Raw genomic sequence first — 16,182 nt, forward strand, 5'->3', positions numbered from 1 at the left:
CCATTCCTTCTTGCTCTCTTATAAATTCTTGCATACCCAAAGTTATTATTACACTTTTCAATATTGATGTATGTAGAACATGCATCTACAGAACAATGGCAACAATAAACAATAACAATGGCAACACTCAATCAAATCTCAAAATCAAGGCCCTCTACTTGGCTATATCATTGCTTCATTTCCACTCTTCTAAAATAAAGGCTCGCAATCTCATATGAAAACACAATTTTCTATTAAATATGAGAGAGACCCAGTCGAGCTATGGTCTACTCCACTTTAAGCCTAGAAATATTTTAAATGATTTCAACAGAAGCCAGAGAACATGGTCATCAGAAGGACATACCTGTGGATGTTCTACAGTAAATAAGTGGGTTCCCAGAAGAACAACAAACATTGCCTAGAAGATATTGTGCCAATAAGTCATCGATAAGCTCAAAAAATGGTACCTAAGACACGACGGAGCGTGATAGTAGAGTGGGTTTGCGAGACTGAGTGCGAGCAAGAAAGGGTTTTGGGTTTTAATTTAAGTCAAAACACAACATCGGTTTTTTGACAAAACCAATGTTAACGAGGGAATGTTAACATCGATTTTGTCAAAAACCGATGTTAACATTCCATCGTTAACATCGGTTTTTTCAAAAGCGATGTTAATAAACTCATTTTATTTACAAGAATGCCATCGCGTTTTTGTTAACATCAATTTTATCCAAAATTGATGTTAATGTAGCGATGTTAAAACCTTATTTTCTAGTAGTGTAATTTAGTTGTTTTTATTATAAAAAATATTTCCACCAATGTTTTACACGTGTATCATCTTAAATCCATGTACAACTTGTAAGTCTTCATTTTATTGGCACATTTTCACTAAAAAATGAAGAAGGATCTTTGTCTATAGAGTCCATACATAATAGTTATTTTTCATTAGAATTCTAAGATACCTATTGTGAGAGAAAATTGACACCACTTCGAAGTAATTCTAACCAAATAATAACTAGGTTAGCACTTTGGAGTCCATGCACTCAAGATTTAACAATGACTTTATTAGAACTTTTTAAAAGTATCAAACGTTTATGGATCGATATTAAGCGGTAGACAAAATAAATATTATCATATATTCAATCTGATTAAGTACTACACCCTTGACTAGTTGTTCACTAAGTATAAGAAGGAAATTAAGGAGCTAACTAAAGATGCAAGTATCAATCTTTATTTTGTTCACTCTTTCTCATCACAACAACAACAATGATCTATTCACTTTCTCTTTCTTATTTTTTTCAATCTAGTATAAAGTTTTTTTTTTTTTTTTTATAGTTACTCAGTAAAAGTTTTTTTTATAGCTAGTATAAAGGTGCTTAATAATCATTTTCCATTTTTTCTAACATTCTTTTTAAACCTTGGCTTTAGAAAAGAAGAAAAGAAGAGTAATAATAATTCTCATGCGTGCAATTGTGCAATGAGTCTATGTAAGTTATAGATGGAACTAACCTGCCATTTACATGGATTAAATTGGTGAGGTTGGTCAAAAAGTGCAGGATCCATATGTATAGTATCCACCTTCGAGGTTGTATAGTACCTCTTTCAAGCACACATGATTCCTCTGTCCAAATGTTTGAACCAAGGTAGCACGCTGAAGCAATGGAAGAGTTCCTCTTTCAATTGCTTTCTCTTCTTGGAACAAAAAACATGATAAAAGTGCATATTACAATATCCATGTACAACTTTAATAGTAGAATCCAAGGTCCCTATCACCAAACACCACAAAATTTGTTTGAATTCTTAATATAACTAATAGTGATGTAAATAAAAAAACTAAAATGGTACACTAAATTTCTTACTTGATAATGGAAGCACGCCCCAAATTCATGGGGGTCACAAAGAAATGAGCTTCCCCTGTTGTCCTATTCCAATGAGGCCAGTGTGAAAAAATAAGTTGTATGGCACTTCTCATCATTCGTGGTGACTTTAAAGGTAAAGGAAGGCCATTTGGTGTCAAGTCACAGGTGGTGTAGACAAGGGTATAAAACCAATAAGCTTCTTTAGGATTAAGGGTCTAGACAAGACTAGATAAGAGAAAATGGTGCATAAAGATCTCATCAACAAACATATGGTTGAGGCATCTAGGGTCCTTTTGCAAAATTTTCTTATTATATTTTCTTGGAAGTTCATAAGCAAAAACCTTCAATCTTTCCACTGGATCATCTTCTAACACATAACTAGCACTACCTACATTTGGTTCAACCACAACATGCTTAGTACTCTCATTTTTTTATATTTAGCTATAATATATATTTTGAAATAAATCACATAATTTAGAGACTTGTATTAGACTCCAATTTATCTCCAGGGTCCTGAATCATAATTGGATAATGCAAGTCATTGAGAAATAATAGAGAAGACCACTTATTAACTCCTTAAATTCCAAGCAACTAGGTACGAAGTATAAGACATTAAGTGTATGCATTATCAAACTTTTGTATAAAAACTTTTTTACCATACTCCCATTCCAGCTTCCTTAGTGAATTTTAATCCAACATATGCTACTTCCTCACAATCAGTTTACCATTATGGTGAATTGATATTAATTTTAAACTACTTCATAACATTTAAGTATCTACATAGTTAGGGAGCAACATCTATATATAGTGATAGCAAATGAATATAAAATACACTTATTTATATATAACCAACCAACACTACTGCAGAAAACACTTTCTATGTCGGTTAAATTGAGTATTCTATGTCGGTTATTAACCATCGTTGTAGGAAACGTTATAGAAAGTTTGCACTTTTTTACGACGGTTCTATAGAGATCTGTCTTAGAAAAAGATATCATTTTTAGACGGTTCTTAACTAAAAACCATCTTAGAATTCTAAGATGGTTCTTAGTTAAAAACTGTCTTAAAAGGATACACTTTCTAAGACGGTTTTTCAGAGAAGCGTCTTAGAATGCATTTTTTAAAAAAATTAAAAATATATTGAGGATTCAAAAAAGTATCTTAGAATATAGACATTCTAAGATGTTTTTTCATAGAACTGTCTTAGAATGATTTTTTTTTAAAATAAAAAATAAAAATATTTTAAGAATTCTAAGACGATTTTTTCAGAAAATCATTTTAGAATGTAGACATTCTAAAACAGTTTTTCAAATAACTGTCTTAGAATGTGTTTTTTAAAAAAAAAAATTAAAAATTTCATATACATTAACTTCCAAATTCTGAAATTGACCAACTAGTGCCACCAAAGGTATGCACATTGGAAATAATGTACTCAAGACACCATTAAAGAAAAAAAAAACATTAGAAAGTGTAATAGTCCATTCAATTGTGATCTCTATTCTTAATAATTTAAATTTTTTCTAGTTATTAATTTCTCAATCAATATGGTAGCAAAGCACATTAATAAGCCTTAATTTCTCATATACTTTTGAAATAAAATCTCACTCAGCCAAATTATTAATTTTGAAATTGAGATTGTCACACAAAAGTTGTTACTACAAATAATTACTATTAATCATGCAGCTTGTGAAAGCCAATAAAAAAAGCACAATCAATCACACTTTTAATTAGGACACAAAGCAAAGTAGAAAAGAGGGAGAAGGAATGAAAATATCAAGTTAACAATAGATAAATTACCTTGTTGCCGCAAAGAAAGCCAGAGGAATCATCGGCTCCAAACTATGGATGGTCATACTGCCAAATAAAACACAACATCAGTCACCCAAGGAAAAAGAAAAATTTAAATAAGGAAGCAAAATTTAAAAGGTACAACTAGTAAATAGGATGCAAATTATGTACCGAGTTAAGTACCGAGTTCACGAGTCTGATATAAGATGCAAATTATGTAACTAACTACTAGATTTAGCAGCAATGCATCTCAAAAAAAGTGCAGGCTTGAATTCAAATGTGGGGCGAGTAAGAACTAAGAACCCCCTAGTCCCACTCTAAACTAATAGTAGTAAGATAAAAAAGATGAGTTCTAATGTTCTATGGCGTACCTGTTGAAGGAGGCGTTTCGTGTTGGAAGAGCTGCAAGAATCTCCCTTGCAACAAGAACAAATGTGACTGAGAATGAAAGTGGGTTAGTGGGTAACAATCAAGGGCACCTTTGTATTTTGCAGAATGAATAAACTAGTAGCGATTGCCTCCTAAGTCCATCAACAATAATACACTTAGGCAAGTTCACAACAAAAATAACATTTTTTGGTCAATTAAATTGATTTCTTATGGTTTAGTGAAGCCAATTAATTCAATTCACTTCCATCCTCAATATCACTAATGTACCTAGTCAAAATTACACTAAATTTGTGGTACTGAATTAATACTTTTCAAACTTTTGCCACAATTTGGTTTCAATTTTATTTCTAAATTATAACAATTTTCATCTTTATTGTGTTTTGTAATAAGATTGGACATAACACTCACCATGAGAAGAAAATCATCGTCTCATACTTTAATTCCAGGGTCTCCTTATTCCCTGCAACACTAACACATACAATTTCAATGTTCTCGATGAACTCCATTATTCACTCTGTGAATGAATCAAATCCAAACACTCATTATTGTATGTGGTCTAGCCTAGGAGACTAGGAATGGCTAGTAATTAAATAAGATTTGCCAACTATTTTGTGAGTTTGAGTTAAGAAAGGACAAACTAAAAACAAGAAAATTTAGTATTGAGAGAAGTCTCTGGCTTTAGTGTGAGATAAGTAATAAAAAAGAATGTTTTATATTTTCTTTTTTGAGTCATTAGGATAAGTAATAAAAATCATTTGTGAAGTGAAATAGAAATACCTCTATGAAAGAAGCAATGGCAGCCTTGTCAGAACCCTTTTGCTCCTTGATGTTGACAATTGCCTCTAATGATTATCCACCAATGAAGAGAGAGGAACAATATTACTCTGAAATTAAGTAGTGTTTGTTTGAATTTACATTACAATATTTTTTTTTGGAAAATTTTTCATTTAATCCCTCATATATATATATATATATATATATATATATATATATATGGAAAAAATAATAGAGAAAAGTGACAAGATATAATATATATTTGATGTGATTAGGAAAAAAAAAAACAAATGAAGAGTGTCAATGAGATATCTAAAATATCAGGGTGTTTAAATATTATTATTTTTTATTTTGATTGAAGGTTACATTATTTAAAATCAAAAGAAAAAAGAGGTGTTTTTGTTTGAGTCAAACTTAATTTTAATCACAAAAAGATAATTCAAAGGAAGAAAATCAAATATTTTAAAAAATTAGATTAGTTTCACTAATTTAAAAACACAAAATTAAAACTAAATTTAACCAAAAGTATATAGAGAATAAAAATATATATTTTTCGGTTAAAATTTCATTGAATTTTTCCATAATGTAAATTTAGTAAATATTCATATGAATATGATTAGTTTTACCTAGTGGAGATGGTGATAAACTAATTTGGAACTTTAGCAAGGATGGAAAATATAGCATAAAGTCAACTTATTACCCCACACACTGGAGACTCTTATTGATGCATCCCATCTTGGTGTGCAAGGAGACTGGAGCTTGATATGGAATTTGCATGTACCCCTAAAATCAAAATCTTCCTTTGGAGAATGGTGCATGATTGTCTTCCCACCAGGCATATATTGAAATTTACACAAAACACAAGCAGCTTTGTCAGTCAATCTCCAAACTTAAGCATTACATAGTTCCACTAAGATACATGCCATCAATGGATCAAGATAAGTAACAATCCTGAACATATAAACATTTAAATGGTAAATAATAAATCACGGACTAACTCTGTGAAACAGAACAAAGGACATTGGAAATGGATACAATATAAGCAGCATTTACCATGTATTAGTTTTCTGGTCCATTTAATCAAAGTACATACCAAATTTTAAGTGCCATTTCACACAAAAGCCGATTAAGTTAGTAGATTGCAACATAAAATATATCTATCTAGCTTATCACGCCACTTCCAAGCACGTCAATGAAGATAAAGTAACTGCTCCAAAACTAAATCACAACAAACATGATAATAACTTTCATAAACTTCAATCTTTGTCTATATGAGATCCAAGTAAGCACAACGAGATTAAAGAATCAAGATACAAAAACATAGGGTGCAGAACTTTTTCCCACGCAAGTTTTTCAGTTTTCATCATATCTCCTTATGGACACTAACTATCTTTATTTTATCTACTTAACTACTTAACACTTTATTGAGCTAGAAGGTGAAATTTCTCCCACTGCCAAAATAGCATTAGCTCCAAGCTGAAAATTTCAATATTGTGAAAACCCGATTACATCCGCATAATACCTTGCCAAGTAAAGTAGGTGCTATAATTGAATTAGCATTCTCCATAGCCTAATCCAAGGAAAATATGAAATCTTGTCTTCAGCTCCAACACATATAAAAAAAATAAAAAACAAACAAAAGCTAAAATGGTAAAGGGAACATTAAGCACCTTAAGAACATGTGCAGCTTCCTTAGCTACTATAAGCCATTGTGGAGTTCCAAAGTTAGCAGCTTCCCCACAATTATAACCTTGATTTCACCAAATGGTATATAAAATAAGAATTATGTTGACAATTGAAGAGAAAGAGACCTAACAAGACAACATAGGGTGGATAAAAAAAGTAGTGTATTTCTAAGATCCCATTGGCAGATAAAAGGTTTTTCTTTACTATCGGTGCCATGATTAAAATTTAAAATCAACCACTATGTGGTTAAAATGGTTCCTCGTAAAAAGTTCCAAGCCAAGAAAAGAAGGGGAGAAAAAAAATCCAGAGGAAAATTATAAAGAGTAAAAGACTAAAGAGAAACATAACAAACAAATTATATATCTTTATGCAGTGAATAATACATCAACCCTCTGAATGCACAACCTCTAAAAAGATCATCTCTTAATTAACTACTGGCCTCTTAGATAGATTTTAACCAATGCTTTGGGCAAAAACCTATGCAAAATAGATCAAATATCTAATTACTAAAACTAAATCCTAGAGCTGGATAGATTATGTAGAGCTGATAAATTTACCCATATAATTTTTGGAGCAGCACAGCCTGCGCCCATTCATATCTAGAATGCATAATTGAGCCTAAAAATCCATGGGACCCTTTCAAATATCTATGGCAGGAGGGGGTAGTTTCCAGAAATTCCATGAATTAAAGTCCTCCTGCAAACAAGGTTCAGCAAGAAAACGAGCAAAGGTAACCAAGATTAAAAAAAAAAAATCCTTAATAGAATGAAACTTGCATTAAAAAGCATAATAACGTAACCAGGATAAATCACACAGCAGACAAATATAAAAAGATCCAACCAGCTCTCACACTCAATATGCTTTACTTTGAAATTTAAATTCTAAGAAGACTAAAAAAAATTTGAGGAACACAATCCCCAAGACTAACATTATGAACAACAAAATAAAAAATAAAGCTTCTTCAAGATTAAACCTGCTCAGAAGAGCTCGTAGGGGGGAACATTCCATTCACAAGAGCATGCAGAGAAGTATATGATTTTGTGTCAACATGGTGGTTTATAACCACCTCTCCCTGCGAACTTAAAAATAAGAAAGGTTTGATGAACTTCAAACATTTTAGGAGGTTCTAGCATGAAGCAAATTTTTACTTTTAAAAAAGAAGGATTTATTTACCTTGGGATTAATAGTGAAAATTTTTCCTAGGGGAATTCCAACCTTAAGGTAGCTTATTTCATCCGTATCCCTATTACCAAAACCAACATAGAATGGACTGCTATAAAAAGGAAAATGTGCCTTGATGTCCTGATGACATAAAAATTCAAATTGACTTTAATAACATTATGAATGTAATATGATCATTGTAGTATGTAGCAGCGGGAAACTAACCTCTAAGCATGCAATTTTGAATTCATGTGGAACCCTCTTATTAGCTGGAAATAGATGAGAGAAAAAATGTTTTAGTCCAAAATATTATAAATGCAAGACCAGGGCATTTCATACACAGACTTAAATTAAAATTTGATGAATCCTCCCACTCTGGTATATATACATCAAAATTAAGAGATAAGAAAAAAAAACATACAAGAGTCATACATATATTGGCCACAGCTCCACATGGTGGTGTTTAATATGAACTAGAATAAAAAAAATAAAAAATCATGCCATAAAAGAAATCCAAAACTTAGTCACTTTTAATCTTTTTAACAAAATGACCCACACTGCTTGTGTCTTCATGTGATGTAAGGGAATAAAAGTTGAATGTTTTTATTTTATTCAATTTTGCCCATTTATACTATTCTTAGAGGTTCCTAGTACAATAGTATAGCCTTCCAATTCCTCTTATACAAAACCTATATGTCACTTAAGGTAAAAGCAGGGCACAAAAGTCCAAACTCCAGATTTTCGCTACAGGCTTTGCAAACTGCTTTAGCTAAAATACTTGAATTTCATCAAAGAACTTGCCCATTCTTCAAGAGAAAATTTTAATTATTCAAGTAGGATTTGGAATAACTGAAGACACAATGATGTGTTAGATTGTTCAAAAAAACTTTTTAATAACCTAGTTCCCTTTTCTTGTTCTGTCTATGAAATTCATGTTCAAGTATCAACAAAGATAATTTGAATTCATGTAATAATTTTTTTATACAATTGTTTTATATTAAAGTAGTCCCTAACCCCTTGGATAAAAAAAAGAAGAAAACAGAAAAAAAAAGTTGTACAACGAATTAAGGGAACAATAAGAAGCAGCAGAAAAGAAAGACAAGCAGAGTTGTTACCTTCTCGATCTAGAGAGGGAAAAAGTCCATCAGGGGAAATAACAAAAGGACCATCTGGTAAAACTTTTCCATCCTACGATATACAAAATAAAAATTTAAATGTAAATAACTTTGTTTCCTTTTATATTTTTGTCTTATATGGATTAGAAACTGATTGCTAAATTTACACATCACCTGTTTAAGGTTAAGTAAGAATTGTCGTGTAATATAGGCTTGAGAAATTGAACGAGCACTGAGAAAAAGCAATTGATAACCATTTTCCTGTAAATGTAAAATCGACAAGGAAAAAAGATCATGAGACACCAAGCCATTCAATAAATTCAAAGAATAAGACCAACAACCAGATACTCCTAAAATCCTTCAAAAAAAAGTTTTTTAAAAAAATCACCAGAAAAACACAACAAAAAATCCATTTACTGAACAACAAATTCTCTCTCATTTTCTCCTCCAGTAACTTAAGATTCCAGTACATCATTCCAGTCTATCTCTATCCTCAACAGTAGAGCCAAAAATCACATAAATTTCTCAGCATTTTCCCCATGACTCAAGCAACAACAAACACAAACGAAGGAAACCCTAAAAATTGCATCTACGACCTTCGAACGCAACGCGTGTGAAAGCATCAAACTATAGAACACAAGAATTTTCAAATTTTTGGTTCTGAATTAGCAACGAGCACAAAAATGACAGCTTTATGGCAATTTTTCTTTCATTTTAATATATATATATATATATATATATATATATATATATATATATATATATATATATATAGAGAGAGAGAGAGAGAGAGAGAGAGAGAGAGAGAGAGAGAGAGAGAAAGAGAGAGATGGAGGTACATACCAATAACAATAAGACGCTTGTAAGGTTTGGAAGAGCTCTCAAAACGACGAAGGAGCCAGTCATGAGATCCAAAGAGGGAACATCTTCCATGTTAGTTTTCGTCCTTTGGAAGCTGTGGGTAACATCTTTGCTTCAGTCACTCCTCTTTACCTCTTCTTCTGCAAACAAATTAGGAGGAGTTATGGTGGCGATTGGTGGATGATGAAACAGAGATGACGGCGAGGTGCAAAGAAGATTTCGCGGTGAAAATTGAAGGCAAAAACGTGAAGTTACAAAAAATGGAAGGAAAGTGAAAGCGGAGGAAGAGGCATGGTGTGCGTGGGAGTGTGTGGGAATGAAGGATGCCACTGTTCACTGTGTCAATGTTGTCATGGCCTTTATTTGGCATCTCTCTTTGCCATCCGAGACCAAGAAGGAATAAGATGGAGAGAGTGGAAGATGAAAAGGATAAAGGAGGTCCTAGGGTTCGTGAATGAGAATCAGAGTGAGTGAGAGAGAGAAAGTAAAAAGCAATAGAGGGCACTTTCAATAAAGACGGTTTTTACAAAACCGTCTTAGTTTAACAACATTTTAAGACGGTTTTCACGAAACCGTCGTTGAATGATAGTTTCAAAGACGGTTTTTGCAAAATCGTCATCGTTGAAAAATCTCATATTTACAAAATTGCCACTGCCTTATGTTAGTCGATGAATATGACTAACTTTTGGGTTTAAAACCTATGTAAATTGTATCAAACTCCTCCAATTTATGGTTATTTTGTAGTGTTGTAATTACTTTTTGTTAAATTTAGGTAATAAGTATTTAGTATCCCACTTTTGTGTATTTAATAACCTTTTCATTTCAATTTCAGGTAAAATAAGCAAGTTTGGTGAAGTTTGATTTTTACAGTTGGCTGAACCATCCTTCTCTGGCTGAGCGCATGATTGGCTGAGCAAAGAAGAGGCACGCTAAGCCAAATGTCGCCTAATTGGCTGAGCCATCCTTCTCTGGCTGAGCGCATGATTGGCTGAACACATGATTGGCTGAGACATTCTTCTCTGGCTGAGCGCATGATTGGTTGAGCCATCCTTTTTCTGGCTGAGCGCATGATTGGCTGAGCGAACCAGAATTTGGCTAAGCCAACAACCAAAAATCAGCAACTCTATTTAAAGCCTGAAATCAGAAATGAAAGAGGATTTTGGCCATTTTCTCAAGGAGCTTTTGCATGTGAGAGATTCTAGAGAGAGAAAGGTCCAAGTTCTAGAGAGTTTGAGAGATTTTGTTGTGTGAAGATCTGCAGAGACCAGAGCTTGAAGAGGAAGCCGTCCTGAGAGCTTGAGATGAGTTTGTGAGTGATTGTGAGGTCCTAGAGGTGGAGGAGACATCCCCACTACTTGTATTTCTGGAATCTTTCATCTTTCTCTTCTCTTCATTGTAAAGAAAGCTTCCCAGTTATGGAAAGCTAAATCCTCTGTTGGATCTTCCTTGTAGGTACTTGTTGTAAATATCTTTTTATCTATTTAATGATGTTTTGTGTGTTCACTGTGCTATCAGAACTTCATTCTACCATGCTTTTGCCTTGATCACGTAGATGCATGTGTTTGTAGGATCATTCAACTGTGGAAACTAGTATGATTCTTAGAACTTTATAGGACAGGGCTAGTTTGTCGTATTTTCTTGAGGAATCGAGGTACGGTAACCTAGTTGTTGTATGTTTGTCTTAATGCGGTCCTGGCCAAGTTTAGTCCAACAAGAGGAATCTGTGGATGATGCTTGATCAGGATTAGGCTAGACTATCATGAGGAATCAGGGTTTAGCATTTCAGGAGACACCATAGAACGCATGAGCATTGTTAAGTAGAGAATATCCTTCTAGCATCAGGCACCTATTAGAAAGACCAACGTGTCGTCTACATGTTTTTACGCATCAATTTTCACGTGATTTTTCCCTTTTAATAGTTAGTTTACACACCTGTTCATAGTAAACACATCTCTTTTCACACTAGACACCTATTCACTGAAATAGATTTACCAAGTAACACAAGTTCCCTGAGAGTTCGATACTCGGTTCTTACCGTTTTATACTACTTGCGTGATCCGGTGCACTTGCCGGAAATGAACAAGTTTTTGGCGCCGTTGCCAGTGAACTTCTTTATATTTGGAAAGTTAGTTCAGTCTTAGGTGTCTATTCTTTATTCTTTTATTACTTGAGAATATTGGTTTTTGTTTATGTTTGTTTTCCTCTTGACTTGGTGACTGTTGCTCTTGTTAGTGCTTTGTATGTATAGTAAATCTTCTGCAGATGATTTAGTTCCATGAGATTTGGAGATTCAAGCCAATTGTAGGAGGAAAAACACATAGCGAAGAAAGAAAAAATCTTGCAATACAGAACGACACCACTAAGTTTCAAGGGAACTCATTAGATCTTACAGCAATAAGTTTTTTTTTATTATTATTTAGTACTTTTATTTTTCTTACTTATTCTATTTAACTTTTTCATTCTTGAGAGTCTATCCTTGCAGTGTTGAATTTAAGAAGAACTTATTCCATGACAAAATTTTAGAAATGGAAGAGCTTTTTAAGAGGTGGAATGAATATCTTGACAGCACACGATCAAGGGTTAGCCAACCACCATTGATCAATTGTGATTTTTGTGGAGGAGAACATTACAATGACAATTGTCATCTCTACTCCATGAATGACTCTAGGTGGGAACATGAGTTAAGTCCTTACAATCAATATGAAGAAGAAAGAACTCATAATCTTGAAAGTGTGTTTGAGGAATTCATGGCATACCATGCTAGCTCAAAAGCCAATCAAAATTCAATGAAAAATCATGAAATTCATTTTGGCAAGAGCTACTCTATAGAAAACTTTCAAGGGGAACCAGAGTTACAACCTTACTATCAAAATAAAGCAGAAAGAGGTTCCAATCTGGATAATTTGTTGATTCAATTCAAGGAAACAACTAAATCAACTCAACGAGCACTCCAAAGTGTAGAAATCTAGGTTGGTGAGCTGGCAGAAGAAGTGACTCAATTTATGTCCAGATGAGAAAAATACTTTGTAGAGGTTGAAGCTCAAGAGGAAAACCCTGTAAAAGAGCATGAGTCAAGAGAAAAAGATGAGGAACAAGCACAACAACAATAAGAGAAGCACTCAACAGTAGAAAACCAACAAGAAAGTATTCTCCAAATCAATAACCTGCCTCATCAACTGATTGTCAAGAAAGGAAGGCAAGGAGAGCATGAGGAAACCTTAAGTGCCATTCTTTCTTTAATCACTAACACCTTTCCTGAAATGATTTTGAATGTACTTCCAGAATACATGAAGTTTATGGAATTTCTAGCTAAAAGGCAAAACTGCAAGGAAGATGTGTTGTATGTGACTTTCATGCCACCTTGAAGGCATTAAGCTATGCGTCAAGCTAATGACGTTAAAGAAGCGCTTCCTGGGAGGCAACCCAATGTTGAGTTTCTTTTCATTTTGTTTTTCATGCATTGCATATAGTTGGAATTTGCTTAGTGATCATTGAAAAAGGGGGTATATCAGCTTGTTTTGAATGATAGATATAGGGGTTTCTCTTGAAAGAGGACTGATTTTTAACTTAGAAATTTCTTTCTAAAAAAAAAGTCCTCTCGCTAAGCCAAATTGCTTTGGTTGAGCGCATAGCTGTCATGCGCTAAGCGGACCATCATTGAGCTAAGCCGAATTCAGTTCGATTTGAATTGGGCTAAGCCAGTAGTCATTGCGCTAAGCCTAATATGTATCCAGCCTATATTTGGCTAAGCGAGTAACTTCTCGCTAAGCCAAAGACCCCTGTACTATAAGATTCATTTAATTCCTTGAGCCGGCCCTAAGCACGGCTTAGCAAAAGTTGCAGAAATTTTTCATCTGCATAACTCGCTAAGCCAAGCCCTTTGAGCTAAGCCAAAAAAAAAACAAAACAAAAATTTTGCATTGCATTTGGGTATTCTTCTTGCATCCTATGTTAATCCTCATGAAGCACCGCTGATCCAAGTAAGTTCCTCACTTCATTTATGCATTTTCTTTTGTTGAAACCTTAGGATAGAAGACATGAGGTTAGCAAGTTAATCTGTAGGTTAGACTGTAAGTAGATTAGGTAAAAATTAGGACTATGTTAGGGATTGTACTGTATATGTAAATGTGATGGTTTTGCATGTTTGATAGGTGCCATTTAGAGGCCTAAGAAGGGAAGAAAACAAAGTTTGTTTTTTTTTTTTTGCATTTTTCTGGAAAACGCGATGAACTCGCTAAGCGTGTTTGATGCGCTAAGCGAGTTCTTCATTATAGTGTGCATATATGCGTTTCCAGACGAACTCGCTAAGCCAGCCTTACTACGCTAAGTGAGTTCATCTTTTTTAATGAATGTTCATCTTCTACATGAACATCATGGCTAAGCAATATCTGAAGTCGCTAAGCCACTGTGTGCTTTAATGCTGACAAACTTGAGGCTAAGCTAGTGCTATCTCGCTAAGCCCAAGTAACTTAGAAAATTTTCTAATCAATTGTCGCGCGCTAAGCCAAGGATAATTTAGCTAAGCGCAATTTAGTGCGGCCTTGACTTGGCTAAGTGAGTATCTACTTCACTAAGCCAATTATGCAAAAACAATTTTTCAGTCATAATTGGCTAAGCGTGACCCTGTTGCGCTAAGCCGTAGTGTTATTTTTCTGAGGGCGCATTAAGCGAGCCCTATTCCGCTAAGCGCTCATAGTTAATCTCAGCTTTTATTTGCTGTTTTTGAACTTGAATAAATGTTGGTCTAATGTGAATTGTGAGTTCTTTTTATTACAGATGGCATCAAGAAAAAGGAAAACTAGGGCCAGAGCAGATGACATCCCTTCATCATCCACTCCAGCTCCTCCGTCTGCATCAGCAGGACCAGATGCCCAGAGCTCCCAAACTGCAGTCGCTATGCTGCAAAGCTTATTCCAGGGACAAATTATTATTATGTAGAGCCTACAAGAATTGGCCCACCAAAGGCCAATTACGAATGTAGAGCAGTTCCTTGAGCAGTTGGCCTGGCATGGAGCTCGACCTTCGATTGTGAGAAATGGTGGAAGCTTTACAGCCCAGGCACCTCAACAGGTGAGACCCGACGAGGCTGCTCCTCCTGAGCCCACACCTACACAGGTCAAACCAGTGCCAGCTGATCCACCATCTCTAGTGGCAGATCCATCTTCTTCCAAGCTCGAAGCAGCTTCCCCATCTTCACCTATTATTATTATCTCTGAAGACTCTACACAGTCAACATTTGGATAAGCTGCTACTCCTTCTGCTACCTCTGTTTTCCATCTGACAGATGAGGAGGATAGACAAGACCAGTCATGGGAATTCTAAATTCCTGATCTTGCCTTTTTTGAAATGATTATAACTATTTTGTTTTAGTACAGTGTTTTTTTTTGTGATTTTGGTTTATAATTATAATTATATACTTGTGTTTTTTTTATGGATAATTAGTGTGCATGTTTTGAAGCATACTGAATAGCTTAACTTGATTCTTTGAGTATGCAATGCAAACACTTAATCTTTTTGTGAAATTGGTGTTGTGAATTGATTATGGAATGAATGTATGATTGAAATGAAGCTTGTGTTTTATCATGAGTATTGAGCAAGTGTGTATGCTAGACAAAGAAAGAACAAGAATGTGAGCTTGCAATTAGAAATGTTAGTCAGTAGACAGATTGATTGAGAAAGAAAAGCTTGAACCATAACCGGTGAGAGTGTGATCTTAAACTGTGAGTGAACGACTAGCTTTGAGTAATAATGTTTGCATCAATCTCTGAATTTTAGAATGAAATGTATGAATAAGGACATGATGAAGGCCATGATTGTATATATACAAGCCACTTGACCAAAAAGCTTACCTTGAATTATAATTGTATCCTTTGCACCCTTTGTGAGCTAAATTACATTTTCAAAAATTGAACCCTCAACTTAAATGAATATTTCCAGCTACCTGTTTAAATTCTAGGAGAGCATGTGGTTCAAGGCAATTTGCCCCAAATTTGGGGGGAGTTAGTTGGGATGCGAAGTAAAAGGGCAAGACACCTCAGCACACAAAAAAAAAGAGAAAGGTAAAATGCCAACAAAGAGAGTGTGTGTTATGGTAATAAGGTCAAATGCAAGACAAGTGAGTAAGCTAAATAAATTGAAAGGAAATACATTGGTTGAGTCTAGGATCCATGCTCTCTTAGAATTTAAGCCTTTGAATCCTAGAAAAACCAATAATCTTTGTAGCCAAGCCTCACTACAAGCCTATGAAAGTCCTTCTGATTCTATTTGTGCATTTCTGACTTTATGACATGAGATGAAGTTCAAAGATTGGACCTCTTGCTAGTCGTCATTGATAAAAAGCTTAAACACTTTTGCTTGAGTGAAACAGAAGCCGTGAGACTGTGGTTTAAGCTACTTTCCTTGATATCTGTCTTATGCCTAACTTCATCTAATTGTACAGGTTACATTTTTTTCTTCTCTTTGAATAACTGCATGTTTTGTGAAAGACAAGTGATGAAGGCATTTTGCTTCATTCTCTTATCATGCAATCAGTAACTTTTGTTGCATACACCTTTGTACATAGTCACTGCATG

At 34.2% G+C, this 16,182-nt stretch overlaps 1 pseudogene; it reads right to left on the reverse strand.

The window, feature by feature from the left end:
* Positions 1-1,400: 1,400 nt before the first annotated feature.
* Positions 1,401-4,519, reverse strand: LOC114402036 (annotated as a pseudogene).
* Positions 4,520-16,182: the final 11,663 nt, after the last annotated feature.

Source organism: Glycine soja, chromosome 20 (genome assembly GCF_004193775.1).
Source record: "Glycine soja cultivar W05 chromosome 20, ASM419377v2, whole genome shotgun sequence".
Taxonomy (NCBI): domain Eukaryota; kingdom Viridiplantae; phylum Streptophyta; class Magnoliopsida; order Fabales; family Fabaceae; genus Glycine; species Glycine soja.